The sequence below is a fragment of the Protopterus annectens genome, chromosome 2.part1 (assembly GCF_019279795.1).
Source record: "Protopterus annectens isolate FY-2018-M chromosome 2.part1, PAN1.0, whole genome shotgun sequence".
Lineage (NCBI taxonomy): Eukaryota > Metazoa > Chordata > Ceratodontiformes > Protopteridae > Protopterus > Protopterus annectens.
The window spans coordinates 241,724,059-241,741,600 of record NC_056729.1 but is presented as its reverse complement, the minus strand read 5'-3'; positions in this window follow the sequence as shown (position 1 = coordinate 241,741,600).

The following is a 17,542-nucleotide window of genomic DNA, read 5'->3' as shown; positions in this document are numbered from 1 at the left end:
GCCTTGACAAAGAGGCAATGCATAGCACATACACTGGCTCAGTAGGAACCCTGGGAATGACACCCCTCTCTGACTCACTCATACAATAACAGGGATGCATAAAATGACATAACCTGCTCTCAAACATGTACAGGGAGTGTAGTATGTGCATCCGACAGAGGCAGCCCTGCAGCACCACCTGAGGCATAAATGCCATGTGTTAAGCAATGTAACACCATGTAGTATATGCACACTTGATGACCCTGACTAACATCCTACCCTCACCAAGCATGATGCCACAATATGACGATGAGATGATCAATTGTATTAATTGGCTGAAGTATTGCAGTTAGTCAAAGGGGATCCAATGTGTGCCAGCCTGGGATGACATGCTGAGCATGACATGATGCTCCACCTGCTAGGGGTGGCATGCACCTATCAGTCCAGGCCTTAGGGTCACTGGCAAAGGCTGTTGTTACCCACAGCATGCCCTGAATAGGTAAGGCTCAAAACACAAACCCACCTCCATAGGTATCACAAGGGATAAGAACCTAGATGTAATGCTACCCAATGCCAGAAGTCTAAACAGCAAGATGCTTGCAGTCTAAACTCCCCCAGTATGGGGAATGCTGATATCTGTCCTGTAACAGAAAACTGGGTCAAGGCTCACAACAGCACCCTAACACTACCAGGTTCCACCTCATACTGTGCTGTACAGCCTCAAAACATGGAACAAGCTACAAAAGGAGGGAGACTAGCAATAATTGTCAAGGATAACCACACCCCCATGTTGGTACCATAACAAGAAGCAGCATGGACTAGCCATGGTCAAGTAACAGTGGCTAAAACTGCCTCCCAGTTTATAGCCTGCTACAGACTACCGTCCTAACACCAGGAACTGCACTTGGCCTATGTTGGAATACATGAATATATCAAGCCCTCCAAACCACATTATATTGGGTGACTGAAAATACACAAACATAGACTGGGAGCATTATACTAGCTCCAACACTGTAGGACAAAAGTTCCTAGAATCCATAAACAAAAATGCCCAGGAACAACATACCACTCCCACAAGAGGGGTAAGCATACTGGATGTGATAATCAGCAACATGGGTACTGGATGGCAAGATGAGAAGTGTATCCCTCACTGGTAAGACCAGACCATAGAGTAATCACACCGGATATACACATCCTGACCACAGTCCCTGGCCAGAAAACCACAGTGAAAAACATGTGTAAAGCAAAAGTTGCACTCCTCCAAACTGATGTGGAATCCATTAAAGGCCCTGTGCAGGTGCAAAATATGGGCCACACCTCAGAACCTGTTATACAGGCATTCCATGAACACTGCCAGGAATGCTTGGCTTATGCAATCCCAAATAAAACCAAGACACAATGCCATACACGCAGGCATCTGGCATGGTGGACTCCAGCCATTACCAAACCATGCAAGAGAATGACGAAGCTACTACATGATAGAGCAAACATAAAAAGGGAAGTAATCACTGATCAGTAGTATGGCAATAAAATATGTCCACACATACAATCCACTAAGGCCAGCTACAACAAGTTGAATCTGTGAATCTTGAGGCAATGTTACACCTGCCCCAAGTACACAGACAACCCTCAACTCCCCCCAAGAAATACAAATATATGTGAGAGATGCAACCATTTATCCAAACCAGAGGCTGAGCTCCCTCAACTCAGTACTGTCAAAACTAGTCAGGAGGAGAAGGTAACCACACACACCACAAACCCAGTCCCACACAGACCTATCACAACTGCAAACCAAAGACATAAACACAGAAAAACATTCCTGGAGGCCCTAATTACAAACACACTACATCAACAGAGGCCTCCAAAGCAGACACCCAAGCAACCACTAACTCCAAACATAGCACATGCAACACATAGTACACAAAGCTGGTGTGCCAAACAGTCACAGGCCAGAAGGAGAAACAACATGCCTGATACAGTTGTAATAGGTGACTCCATAGTCAGCCACACTGCTGTCCCGCTCACCAGACTGAACAAGGGAAAGGGTACAGTAAGCTGCCTGTAGGCTGCTACAATATGCCACATAACACAAGTACGCAGGTCACCCCAAAGCAAGTAGAAATATGATGCAGTCATTGTCCATGCTGGCGTGAATGACCTGAGATGTACCTCCCCGGACTACATGAAAAGAGACATAGATGAGCTCTCCGATTATGTAGTCCAGGCCGGTATGACACTGACCGTTTGCAGCATCCTACCCTCACCAAGAATGATGCCACAGTACAAACACAGAATGATCAGCTTTAACAAGTGGCAGAATTACTGGTGTCATTCCAAGGGGATCCAATGTCTGTCTGCTTGGGATGTCATGCTTGACAAGCCACGCTGCTGTTCCAGGGATGGCTTGCACCTGTTACCCCTGGGCGTCTGGATATTGGATAAGGCTTTTGCCACCTCCATAGAGCCTTTCATAGGCAAGACTGAAAAGACTAACCCACCACCCTAGAAAACATAAGTGGAAAGAAACATAAGATTAATACTGACCAATGCCAGACGTGTAAACCTCAATATGCATGCTTCCGATGCCCTCCCCAGTATGGAGAACACTGATGTCCGTGCAGTGACAGAAACCTGCAGCAAGGCTCCTGACAGCACACCAGCACTACCAGGTTATACCTCATATCATGCGTTATGGCCCCAAAACCTGGACCAAAACATAAAAGGAGGGGGAGTTTCCATATTCAGCACAGACACCCACACGTCCAGGTAACTGACAATGCATGAAGCATCGGAGACCACCCATGTGCAACTAACCGTAGGCAAAACTGCTGTACAGTCTGTAGCATGCTACAGACCACACTCTCACACACAGGAACCCCACCCAGCCATCCTGAAGACACTGGACAGTATGAATGTCTCACCAAATACCAAACAAGGTACTCACAAATTACCACATAGGTGGTAATCTATTATGTATGGAAGGAGTAATCAGGGACCTAGGGACAGTAACCTGTTATGTGACACTCACATTGCCAACGTGACTAAGAAGACTGACTATATTGGACACCGTATCATGAAAGGATTCACATCTACGTCAACAGAGGTCATTGTGCCCCTATACTGTTCTCTTATCAGACCCATAATCTAGTACAATGCCTCATTTGGGATGTACCTTACCCGACACCTGCAGCAGTTAGAAAGACCTCAAAGGTACCTCACCAAGAGGATAAAGGGTCTCAAATATATGTCATATGCTGCCTGGCTGTAGACACCCCAGCTGAATGCAGTCACATACTGCCTACACAGAAGCATTGTATGCCTGTTGTACAAGGCCATGTCTAACACAGGAGTAATGGACATGCTCCACCCCAGAAAACCCAAATCCATCGGAGTTGTGAGAGTGAGAGATGTCAACCTCAACACATAATGAAATAGGATTTGCTGGAGGAACAGATACATAACCCAGAGGCTCCCTACACCATGGAACAGAATCCCACTCCATGTTAGGCAGAGCCCCTCACTGACACTCTTCAACAGGAATCTTGCCAAGTGGATGGATGATCGTAGATGTACACTGGGGGTCTTCACTGTGTCACATCCAGATAGAGGCACAGTAAAGTAAATCATAAATGGCCATAATATTCACATAGCAAGGGGTGGCGAAAGCCACACACACTCTGGCTAGGCTTATAAATGACCTAAGGCGGATAGCCTAGTATGAACCTATGAACCTATGAAAATACAAATTGTACAGGACACTAAGGATAATCACAAGGCTTTCTTAACTGATGGTAGGAACCTTGTTGGGAATTCACAGATATGCTCTGAATCACTCATATATTACAAACAACATACCAAACACACATACATATTGCCAACATCCAACTTGACAAGTGCAGTGCAACCCCCCCCCCCCAAATACAAAATATCTATCCCAGCAGACTGCTGGCCCCCTGACATTGCAGATGCTGAGGTAACAGGCAGCATCTACAAAGCAAAACACACAGCATCAATGGTATGAGATGGTGTCCTGGGCTGAGTCCAACATGGACTCCAAGAAGAATGGAATGCCAAATAACACTACTGCTCAATGTCAGCCTTACTACAGGATATGTACCCAAAGAGCAGTGTACAACAACAGTGGTCCTTCTCAACAAAGGTGTTGCCTGAATGGATACTGCAAACTACCACCCCAGAATCCTGACAAGCTTGGTCTGCAAAGCTATGGAAAGGATCAGCATGTACCGCAGACATAAAGATATTGGGGACCTACTGACACCGGACCCTACCCAGTGTGGCTTTCTTAAGTGCAGATCCTGCCCCTAAACATGTTTGACTCATTTGAAACAGTCATTAAGGTCATTGATGAGGGCAATGTGGTCCACACAGCGTAGCTGGACCTTGCAAAGGCTTCCATACAATACCCCACGTGTTCATTATAGATAAGCTCCCCAGCTTAAATATAAACCCCTATGTCAGCAGAGGGGTTGCAAACCAGACCAAGGACAGAACTGACATGGTCAGACATGCTGCAGCCATGTCAGACTACAAACCAGATATAGCTGGCATCCCACAAGGCTTGGTCCTGGGACCTCCCTCGTTTGGTATATATGTCCCATAGGTACAGGCCAACATGGAAGGACTATGTCTGAACAAGTTTGCAGAGGACTACAAACTGGCCACCATATCTGACCCTCCAGCTGACACAAACATCCCACAAAAGGGCCACATAGAAACAGACAACTGGTGCCATAGCCATGTTAGCAAGCTAATTGCAGAAAAGTGTATAGTCAACCCCTGTGGCTATACAGTAAGTGCCCACCAATTACCACACAGTTGTTAACCCATTAAGTACTTAACATGTAATGAGAGACCTGGGGACACAAGTTGATAGATATCCTGCATTGGACAAGCATGTGGCTGTAGTGATTACAGAAACATACCATATACCCACCTAATCATGAAGGTTGTCAGATCTAGGTAAGTGGAGGTCATTGTGGCTCTGCAGTCATCCTTGATCAGCGTTACAATTGACTACAATAGCCCCTGTGGGATGTACCTCCGCAGACACCTCCATCAACTGTAAAGTCCCCAAAAGTACATCACCAGGAGTATCAAAGAGCTTGAACAGATGCAGCTCCACACACTGCCATACTGCCCACCTAGAGGCAAGCTGTGCCTGATGTATAAAGCCATGTCCAAGCTGGAATCAATGAACATGCTGCACCTTGTACAATCTGAATGGCAGTGAGCTATGCACATGAGAGACCTGAACCCCAGCACTGACATACATAGGACAAGCTATACTGAATGATCCATAACACAGAAGCCACCCCCACTCTTGAGTAAACTCCCAGTACAGGTTAGCCAGAGAGTCAGTCATCGACTCTTCTCAAGAGGAATCTTGATGAGTGGATGGGAGATGGTAGGTTTACCCTGGGTATCACTGTTATGTCACGGGTAGACGGAGGCACAGTATACTAACCATGACATATGTCATGGCAAACTCCACTTACAATGTGTGTCGAAGGACAAACACACTCTCCGACTAGCATAAGAAATGGCCTAGGGCACATCGCTAGTGTTTGCCAATGTACACCTATGTTGTGGAATACACTACCAATGTTGGACAAGCCTGGTTTAAGTAGTTCATATCTGAACATAATGCAACATGGTCAGATGTGCACAACTGGCCACTAACCAGTCTGTTATGCTCACTATGAAAATGTAAAGCAGTGATAGGACTAAACCACAGGATACTGTCCACCACAGTGAAAGTACTGAACCAGTACACTATGCGGTACTACAGTGTTAGGTCAGTATGAAAGGATGTTGACAACTATATGCAAAGTATCCCATGCAAACCCTGCAGGCACAGTATAATCCCTGTTGTGTTCAGACACAAAGCAGTTGGACAGTAAGTACACAACATGACACACAACACACAACCATAAACGTGAGATATTGTTGAAGTTCACACTCATCCACAAATGTGGTGGGCTGCAGAGTTCAACATATGGAAAGCTCACACTGGGCATGCTCTCACACTTAGATAAATGAGATATATGTAAGACAACATGCCATGGAAAGCCTGAACTGGGCATGCTCACACACTTAAGCCAAATCTCAGTTTAGCAGTTGGCCACCCATATCTGGTATTTGTACATGTTATTCCAGGAACCAACCACATTACAGCAATCTGCCCAGTGCACACAGTTAAATGACTGCAGAGACATAAATGATATAGTGGATCCCTCTCATATTCAAACATCTTCCACAGATACACAAGTTGTTCATAGAAACAGGGAATGCTATGGCAATAAAGACCTGCAAACAGTCTATCAGCAACAAATATTGTGCATCTGACAATTAAACATATGGGTGTAGAGGTCAACACTAGGCTGTTTGCCCTAGGGAATGACAGCTTAGCCAGAGTGTGCTTGGCGTCTGCCTCCCCAGTACAGTAGGCTACTGTGCCACTGTAAAGTAGGTCACATAAGGCACTATGTGAGGCTAGTGTGCTGTGCCTCCATCAAGCAGGGACACAGTGGAGATCCCAGGGGTTGAATTTGCTAAGTCACATCCATGTTGTTGGTGTGTGCTGGAAGAGGGTTGCTGAGGACCTCTAACAGTAAGTGGGTGCCAATAACAGACTGAGGGGAGCCTTAGCTGCATTGTCTGGACAATTTCACTGTCAACACTTTGTCGTGATGATTATGAGAGATTGAAGTGTTGTGCCAGTACTGTTCAGAGATGTCCTCCCTCTGTGGGCTACTGCTCTGCAATGTATTAGCTCACTCTGTCTGTTGGACAGCTCATATATGGCTGGTGTACACCTGACAGGTATCCTGTTGTGGAGGAGTCATGAGTACATTTGGGATAGCATGATCAATCCAAACCTTCCACATGCTCATAGAATGCAATTGTCAAGGATTATGCAGCGTGGCCTGTATACTCCCCCAGCATGGGTCCTTTGAAGTCTTCCATCCCAATCTTCACAAGTGTAAAGTCTGCTTTTGATAAATACACTTTGTTTGCAGGGACAACATTGCCTGGGGGTGGGGATGGGATATGGATGTCCAGAGAAAGGTGGGTATGGTCAGATATCAACAATGGTGGTCTACCTCTGGTGTGGAACAGTGAGTATCCATGTTGCAGATGGTCAGGTGCAATATGTATTCCCCCTTGTGGCTGTGGTGAGTGGTTCTGCCATAGCACATGGACTCACAAATTGTAGTGGCTGTAGGGTAATGTTGTAGAGGCCTGAGTAGTTCCCACACACAATATACCTGTACCTGATGTTAACAACTGGAATGGTGTAAGTGAACACCTGCATATCTTGGCACTGATCCCAGGGAAGCAAAGTGTGTGTCCTGGATGTGGGAGGGGTGGTCCAAACTGGTTGTGTTGTGTGTTACAGGTCCTGTGGTCATGAAGCATGGTATAGAACATAACCTGCCAGTGCTGATGTGCATATCTGACCCTGAAGTAGGTGGCTGCAAATGCATATATATGCTATTCCCCACCTGACAGGTAGTACTAGATGTACATACCTCTGTAGAAATAATGATGTCAGCACCCTATAAATACTGCAGGTGCAGAACAGATGCCCAGTAATTCGGATAGTGCGCTCTGCTAATGAGTGTCCCTCAAGTGTCATAAAATAGTTAGGTAGGGGTTTGAATCCTGCAAATGCTCAGTGTGTGTTTGGGTGAGTGGGGGTGGTGTGTGTGCCATTCTGTGTAAGGGAAATGTCCCTTTTGGCAACTAGGAAAACACACTACAGGATGCACATTCCCCTTTCTAAACACTGATGATGTCAGCACCCTACAAGTACAGCAGGACAAAGAAAACCTCCCTGTAATGCGAATAGCGCGCTCTGCTAATGCATCCGTCGCGAGTGTCATAACATAGTTAGGTAGGTATTTGAATCCTGCAAATGCTCAGTGTGCGTGTTTGGGTGAGGGGGGTTAGTGTGTGTGCAATTCTGTGTACAAGAAATGTCCCTTTTGGCAACTAGGAGAACACACTACAGGATGCACATTCCTCTTTCTAAACACTGATGATGTCAGCACCCTATAAGTATAGCCGGAGAAGGGAAACCTCTCAGTAATGCGAATAGCGTGCTCTGCTAATGCATCCATCTCGAGTGTCATAACATAGTTAGGTCGGGGTTTGAATCCTGCAAATGCACAGTGTGTGTGGAGGGGGGTTAGTGTGTGTGTGCAATTCTGTATGAAAGAAATGTAACTTTTGGCAACTAGGAGAACACACTACAGGATGCGCATTCCCCTTTCTAAACATTGATGATGTCAGCACCCTATAAGTACAGCAGGAGAAGGGAAACCTCCCCGTAATGCGAATAGCGCACTCTGTTAATGCATCCGTCTTGAGTGTCATAACATAGTCAAGTAGGGGTTTGAATCCTGCAAATGGAAGTGTTTGTGTTTGGATGAGGGGGGTTAGTGTGTGTGCAATTCTGTGCGAGGGAAATGTCCCTTTTGGCAACTAGGAGAACATACTACAGGATGCACATTCCCCTTTCTAAACACTGATGATGTCAGCACCCTATAAGTACAGCAGGAGAAGATAAACCTCCCAGTAATGCGAATAGCCTGCTCTACTAATGCATCCGTCTTGAGTTTCATAACATAGTTAGGTAGAGGTTTGAATCCTGCAAATGGCAAGTGTGTGTGTGGGGGGTGAAAAGTAGGGTGTGTGCAATTACATGTGTGAAAGAACTGACCCTTTTGGCAACCAGTACAACACACCAACTGCTGCATATTCAAATCTCTACACAGAGATGATGTCAGCACCCTACAAGTACAGCAGAAGAGGGCAAATCTCCCAGTAATGCCAATAGCACGCTCTGCTACTGCGTCTCTCAATACTGTCATAGCACAGTTAGTTATGGCTTTGAATTCCACACATGCCACGTGTGTTTTTGTCACACAGAATGCCCATGTGTGTGGGTTGTTGTTCACAATACTGCATGACATTGATTAAACCAGTAATGGCAATGGACACACATGATGTATGTGTGTGCCAAATACACATATGTACCTGTGACCTTCAATAGTTTCCATGTCTGACACCTGCCACATGTGAATACATGGTATTTGCACTGGATAACATTATGACTGTGGTCTTCTGTGCGTGTGCTGCATGTGGTATGTGTATATACAGTGTGAGTTGTATATGGTATCATCCTAGCAGCGAGGGATACACATCTGGTCTGGGCCATATAGTCTACATGTTGTTGATGAACAGGTGCTGCATGTTTTCACCTGTTTTGGGAGTGGTAACAAGTTGTTCCATAGCAATGCAGTGACTACATGCTAGGAACATTTCAGCTAGGGTGTTGTAGCTACAGTAATTCATCAGCATTCAGTAATACGTCAGCATTCCTGGAGAGGGTATGATGCCAACCAAGGTCAGGGTCATACCAGCCTGTGCCACATGCTCAGAGAGCCCTTCCATGTTCCCTATCATGTAGTCCAGGGAGGTACAACACAGGTCAGCCATAGTGGCATGGACAATGACTGAGTCATATGTGTCAATGCCTCTGACTGACCTGTATGCTTGTGTTATGTGGTGGACCATAGTGCCCCATGGGCATATCACTGTGACCTTCACCTTGTCCAGTCTGGTGAGCAGGACCTCACTGTACCGGACAATAAAGGTACCTAACACAACTGTAGCAGGTGTGTTGTCTAGCCGTACAGGCTGTGACTGTTTGGCACACAGGATTTGTGTGCTTTGTGTTGCACGTGCTATGTTCTGACTTAAAGTATGCCTGTGTGCCAGCTGCAGAGGTGTCTGCTGCTCAGGCAGGATGCTATTCTGAGGCTCCACGAACGGCCCAGTGTGTTCACGTGTTTGGATTGCTGTCAGTGTAGGTCTACATCAGACTGTTATTGTAGTCACCTGACAGGTTATGCCAGTAATGGGTTCAGAGTGCTTAGTCCCCAGTTTGGCTATGTGGTTGCATCTCATACATGTGTTGTACGTCCATGTGTAGGAGAGAGGGTTGGCTGTGTACATGTGGCAGCTGTGACATTGCCACATGACCCACATATTCCACAACTATACCATAGAGGTGACTGACAAGTGACCTTTGCACATGCTACCATAGTATTGTGATTGCCATGGTGATTGACAGCACATAGGGCCAATGGGGAACAAGGTACAGAAGGTGAGTATGTGAGGGTGTAGTGCCTATGATTAGTTAGCACTGGCATATATGACTGCTCACGTGGACAAATGCCAGGTAAGTCATATGCAATGTGTCACAGGCAACGTACATGTGAACAGGACAAACAGTGATGTTCTGTCAAGTGACACATGAACATACATATAGTAAGCTATGCAGATGTCACTAGGAGTCCACAGAAGCTCTGTAACTCTGTATTGCAGGTGGGATCAGTGTTCCAGGGTAACTGCAAGCAAACATGCATGCAAACAAAGCTACAGTAAGCAGGGCTGCATGTAGTCCATTGTACAACAAACAAGCTGTACCACTTCCAGTAGGTAACAGTGCAAATATGCAGGCACTATACACATGTACATGGAAATACACAGGTCAGATGGCTAGGGTCCAGTCTCAGCGCACACAAGTGTACAGACCATGTACCGTCAGGATGTACAATAACTGGATGGAAACCCAGGTGCTCATACCTGCAGTAATACACATGTCAAATAACAGACACTGAGCCTTCACTCAGTGGTTCCATACTTAGTAGGATGTATGCTACCTGTCCTGCCACCACAGTATCCCTGACATTTATGGGGACTCTCCCTCCTGTGAAAGTTAGTTTTGTGTGTTGGGGCTGTCTAGCATGGTATGAGATGTCAGCTTGCAGTGCTAGGGTGCTCCTGTGTGTCCTCTACCAGTCGTGTAGTACTGCACACATATCAACATCCTCAAACATCCGCATTGCAGAGTCCAGTGTGGGCAACATGCCACTTGCAGTTTACATGTCCATCATTGCGTATCAATACTTTCATTACCTTATCCCCTGTGCTACCTATGTATGTAGCCTTCTGTTGACATCCTTACCACCAGTATGCCAACATGTGCAGATGATACACTATGGTACTTACCATGGATGTAGACAACAGTACAAGACAATCATACCCTTACTGCATCAGGCATGCTGGGATATACCCACAATTATATCAGCACACAGTACTGTTAACAACATGATACTATTACTACATGTCTATGTAGTTACCCTGTGCATCAGCAACATGTTAACCTGTACCTGCACTGATGTTACAGATTGCAGGAGGTGGCACAGTTTCATCATATGCACAGGGTGTGAACTTGGTATGCCTGAGTCTGCCACTGATACCACCAATTGACATGTATGTGTATGTGTGTTGGTGAGGGACAGCAGTACAAGGTGGGGCAATGTTGATGCAGTGTGTGCATGTATGCGGTAGCTCTAGGTGTTGTCAATTCGCATGTGTATATGGATGCACACAGTTCCACCTCATGGCTGTCATATACTGGTGTTTGTGGACAGCCACAGACTGTACCTGCCAGGTCATACAGATCAGTGTCTCTGGCCATGGACACAGTACCTGTGCCTTGCAGGGGTGCTACGGACCGTATCCGGTACCAATCCAGACTGGGTACTGTCATCAGAAGCAGGTGCTCATTGACTGGACACAGATCCCTGTCGGGCCTGTCCAGAGCCACGTGCACGTGGTCTCCTGGGGTGGTCTGATGACAGCACAGACCCAGCACTGCTGGGGTTGCTGCTGGCACTATGGGGGCGGCCGCGGCCCTGTTGTAGTCCACGATGACTGCTAGCTGCTGCTGTTGCTGGCATACACCCACATCGACGCCTCAACCGTCCACCATTGCCCTGGCTCATGGACATGTAGTTGTGGAACCGATCTAATATGTCCCCACAACGTCGGTCTATGACATTGGTGAAATTATGGATGGCAGCTGCAATGTCACACATACTGTTAGTCATGGCTGTGTGACATGCTGTCAGCTCCCTCAGACCCTGTCTGGTGTACCGTTACATACGTGACTGTGCCTGCATGACAGCCCAAAACATAGCTGAGGTTGTAAGACCTCTGTGGGCACGTCTGACAGGGGCAGTACGCCCACGGATGCTCCCACGAAAACTCCTGGACATCTGTCTGTGTGGTACCATCTCAGGGCCATGCCCATGGCTGCTGTGTGGGGAAGCATGTGCCACAGATACCACATTACCCTGGTCAATGCACACTGCATCCTGTCCATCACCTAGGGACATTGGTGACAAAGGGTGTATTGGCAGGATGACTGTGCGCATCGATGAGGTTGACAGCTATGTACTGTCAATTGGCTGACCAATGACGGACCCTGGCATACCTTCCTGTGCCATTACACAGATGTCATCATTATCAGTACCCGTGGCACCTGATTCAGGTTCCCTGCTGCATGACACCAGAGTAGCACCAGAACCTGTGGGAGGGAAACAGGAAACACAGTTTACAATGTCTACACAATGTTACCAGTGATGCACACATGCACAGGTGCACACATGCACACGTGCACACATGCACAGGTGCACACATGCACATAGTTGCACACATGCACATAGTTGCACACATGCACATAGTTGCACATAGCTGCACACAGATGCACACTTGCACACTACTCAGTATGTGAGATATCAACACACAGACACAGACACACCTGCATGCATACACAGAGCACTACTAAGTGAGCCTAATATTACTATTACTATCAAGACTATTAAAGGTATTGTTAATACACACTCACCAGCATGGATAGGCTGCATTGCTGTTACACCGGAGGGACCTGCAGAAGTGAGGAAATTAATGTCAGTGGGCACAACTGTGCCATTGTTACTGAGTATGATACAGGCCAGTAGTACAACAGTTGCATTTCACAGGTCAGCTGCTGATATTGAGAATATCACACTTGCACATTAAATACTATGATGACAGCTACAAACCAAGGACACACCTCACACATGCATTAACTACCAGTGTATACAACAGTCAACTACACATATGGCATATTACCTGCACGCTCGTAGTCTTGGTGCTATGTGGCTCCAGCCTCCATCATAATGCAGGTCTGCTGCTGTTGTTGTTGTTGGCGGGCTGGATTCACAGCACTTATGAGTAGTTCCACCAGTCTGGTGAGTGGGGGATGTGTAGCCACCCCACCACCTGTGGCAACCTGTTGCCTGTGGATATCCGACGCACGCTGACGGACATTTCTGATTAAATCACTGTAGTGATGTCGTACCTGCTCATATGTCCTATTATGCGTGCCTATGTCATTTACCCGACGGACCAGGTCTTGCCACAGTGCAGCCCTCTCCTGCTGATTCTGGCTGGTGCGGGAAAAGAGTATTGCATAATCCCGCACCAGGCTCTGATGTATTTCCTCATCCTCAGCTGCAGAGTACGCTGGATTGCGCTGGTGAGCCATGGTCCTGAAAAAGGAAATAACATGATATCAGCAAAATATGTCAGCAGAATTTGGTACACATACTACACATGCTACTCGACTGTTGTGATACAACATATCTCACATATATAGCATCTGTCTGTCTATTGGTGGATACACATGTAAATGGCCAGGTATCAGTGCTCAGCCAACAACTGTGCAACAGTACCTGGCACACTCCATACGACATACTACCAAACCCCAGCAGTCAGAAGACTGATTCTGGTCCAAAGCACCTCCTCACTCTGGGGGTTTGTATCGAGGTACTGTATGGGGTACATTGTCAACTACTGTGTGCTGACCACAAACTAATTACCCTGGATATACATATCCCACCTCCACCACCAGCACAAACGACTACAGTGAATAACATTTTAATTGCAAACTTTACACTTCGTAACACTGACATGGTATCCTTTAAGCCCACTGGGCCAGTGGAAGACACAACCCACGATGCTGACCCCTTCACAAATGATTTCTACGGACATCTCCGAGAATGCATAGATCATAAAATCCCATATAAGACCAAGATACTCTCCACAAAGGGAAAGCATCCTGTCTGGTGGACCCCAGCCATAAACAGATTGTATAACAAAAGATGGAAGCTACTGCAAGACAGAGCATAATTCCATAAAGGGAAGCATGTCTGATCAGCACTAGTAAGGAGCTATTTTCTCTCATACAAACATCCATGGGCAACTTTGAGAGGGAAATCAACGGGGACACTACAGATAACCACAAGGCCTTCTTCAGTTATGTTAGCAACCTGGTCAGAAACCCTCCAATATGCTCATAGTTAGTACACAACAACAAATAATTCACTGAACCCACAGATATTGGCAATATTGTGGCAGACAGGTTCAGTCCAAGTTTCCCCCCTCCCTCTCCCCCAAACTAAGACATACTTATCCCAGCTGACTGTAACCTCCCTGTCATCACAGATGTCCAGGTGAGAGCCACCCTCAGAAAAGCAGAAAACACAGCATCAATGGGACCTGATAGTATCCCCAGTTCCATGCTACATGAACTCCAAGAGGAGCTAAACACACATATAGAAGTGCTATGTAACACTAGCCTGACTACAGGATATGTACCTGTACACTGGCATACAGCAGCAGTGGTTCCACTCCACAAAGGAGGCACCTCTACATACCAATACAATACAACACAATACAACACACTACATTACAATACAATACAATACAATATGCTATTGCCCCTGGGACTACAGCAGCATACTGTTCTGCTACCCTGACCATTGTGACACATGTGATGTGATGGTACCTGCTCCTGTCAAACAGTTACACAGGGTGACTAATATGGCATATTACCTGACTAACATTCAGCAGGGGTATGTGTGACATGTACTCATGGGGAGTCTTGCTTCTTAATGCTGTGTGGTTTATTGCAGGATATGTCTTATCTGTGGGTAGGAACCTGTACCTCCGCCATGTGCTCTCTACTGCAGTGTCACGGACGACACACAGCAGTCATTTAGGTTGTGGATGGTGTGAGGTGTTACTATGGTTGTTGGACATCTGTCATGGGTGTGACTTAAGTATGTAAATCCAGGAGTGGTAACCTCTATGTGGGTAGTATGTGTGTACTCTGTGGTGTTGTCAGTCACTGTGCATTGGTAATGTGTTTGAGTGCATTGTCACAGTGTTGTACATGTCACTGTGTCCTTCTCCATATCTGTAGCTGTCATGTGAGGTACATACCGTGGCAGCCATTGTGTGGTGTGGAGGGGTACACTGACCAACATGTCCGTAGCTGACACACCATGTCTGATGACACATACCATGTGCAAGTATTCCAGGAATAGTGTGCCACTGTGACTATCATTGGGGGGACTATTGTACACATTTATGACCCTGTTCACCCCTGACACATGCAGTGGTGGGCAGCCAATCACATATCTGGTGGTTGCTGGTGTAGGTGATTTGAAATGGGGTATGGTACTCCAGTTTTGACACTGGTGTTCACTCCATGCCTTTGTCACCAGGCACCTGTTGCAATACATCTGTACACATGTTCCTCACTCAGAATATATATACATCTCTCTCTCTCTCTATATATATATATATATATATATACACACATACGTATATATATATATATATATATATATATATATGTCTGTATACATATACACATATATATATTGATGTATATATATTGCTATAGATATGGACAGACGTGGGGTGTGACAGTGAGGGGGTGAAAGTGACAGAGGGGGTGGGACAGGGGGAGTATGAGATCATCATATACAGTCATATCTGTAGATAGTCAAATATGTCTGTCTATGTATATGTATCTACATATATCTATATCTGTATGTGTGTATTACATATATATGTTTCTACATATTCTATCTATATACATCTGTCTATGTATTCCTACATCCCTCTCTATGTATGTATACATATATGCATATTATATATATATATATATATATATATATATATATATATATATATATATATATATATATATATATATATATATACATACATATATTGACATACATACATATCCATATGATAGATAGGTATATCAACATGTTTGTTTACAAAACTGTATACATACACTAACATACTGCTAAACATACATAACTGTGAAACCTACTTTGTACATTGCACTACAACCTACATTCAACCTACATTGATATGTGCACATAGATGCCCTCACATGCATATGTATGTACAGCCTTCACTGATAGTTGCTGTAAGTCCCCTGCCCTATGCACATCTTCATATACATATGGATACAGACCAATGACACATATGGAGGGTTCACAGTATGTAGACTTTTAAAGTATTACTTTACATTATCTGTGTTTGTCACAGCTGCTTGCGTTGCCGTTTGGTTTGGTGTCCTGCTGTTCCAGTTGGCAGCTGTCAGCTTTCGAGTGGGTTTTGATGACTGGTTTTGTTTGTGTATGTTTTTTTTTTCTCTCTCTCTCTGTCTCTCCCAACCTCCACAGGGTGCAATGAAAGTATTGCATGTGTGGACTGGGAGTACAGCATGCTTTTGTAGGTATCTGCATATGTCCATGTGATGGCCTCTGCACCAGTTAGCCAGCATTTGCTAATTGCATGCAGCCAGTTGTGTACTGATTGCAGTTCTCACTGTGATTCCAGGACAGTGCTATAAAAAGGTATGTGAGATAGGCATAGCCCTTTCAGAGTTTAAGGGCAGGGACCATGCTGGTATGCTGTGGACACTGTTCTGTGAGTGTAAAGGTTAGTATCTCTCTCATAGTTCTGGCTGTGTTGTAGATTAACATTTCTCCATTCATTTCTCCAGTTTCCTGTACTAAGTGTGTATGTACACTGACACCTAAGACTACTACTACGGTTAACATGGGTGTGTGTGCTTTCCTATGGGACATGTGGTGTAACTGGTATATAGCAGTGGCTCTTGCACTTTGTTGCTATGGCTTCAATATTTGCCCTTTACATTCACTACTTGTATGCCTGCTAGGTGTCTTGACTGTAGTGTGTGTTGCTGTGGCTTTCCTAATTTCCATGTACATTCACACTTTGGAATGCTTGCTATATCTGCTAGGGTGTTACTGCATGCAGTGTGGTCTGGCCATGGTGTGGGCCTTGACGTCTATTAGGGTATTTGAGTATGCTGCTGAGCAGGCCCCAGAGACTCTCAGGTGCATCTTTTATCTGCCTCATGGAAAGGTACATATCAGTGGGGTACACCCATTAAATTGTCTGGTATTCTGCAGTTGTGACTGTGGGATAGCATGAGCATATGTATTACTACACTATTTCCACCGTGCAAGTGGTGCATACTTTCAGTACTTCATAGTTACCATTGCATGTGTTGTAACACCTTTCTGCCTACTGTTTGAACATTTCACAGGGAGTCTGTGGGGCATCCCTGTAACTCAGTCACTGTTGCTATGTCTAGGCTCTTAACTATTCAAATATGGCAGTATCAGAGCTCTCAAGTGTACAGATATTTGCAGGTTGTCCACATTTTTGCCTCATATTTTGGTGAATATCTCATAAACAGCTTTTTCTGGCAAATCACTCTGGGCTCAAGTCAGACTATAGTGAC